The sequence below is a fragment of the Sinocyclocheilus grahami genome, unplaced genomic scaffold (assembly GCF_001515645.1).
Source record: "Sinocyclocheilus grahami isolate Dianchi unplaced genomic scaffold, SAMN03320097.WGS_v1.1 scaffold821.1, whole genome shotgun sequence".
In the NCBI taxonomy this organism is placed as follows: Eukaryota; Metazoa; Chordata; class Actinopteri; order Cypriniformes; family Cyprinidae; genus Sinocyclocheilus; species Sinocyclocheilus grahami.
Genome location: NW_015506000.1, coordinates 469,674 through 469,886, shown reverse-complemented (window position 1 = coordinate 469,886; position 213 = coordinate 469,674).

Genomic DNA, 213 nt, shown 5'->3' with positions numbered 1-213 from the left:
CTCACACTCACACTCACACTCACACACTCACTCACACACACACACACACTCTCACACACACACTCTCACACACACACTCTCACACACACACTCTCACACACACACTCTCACTCACACACTCTCACTCACACTCTCACACTCTCACTCTCACTCTCACACACTCTCTCACACTCACTCTCACACTCTCACTCTCACTCTCACTCACACTCACAC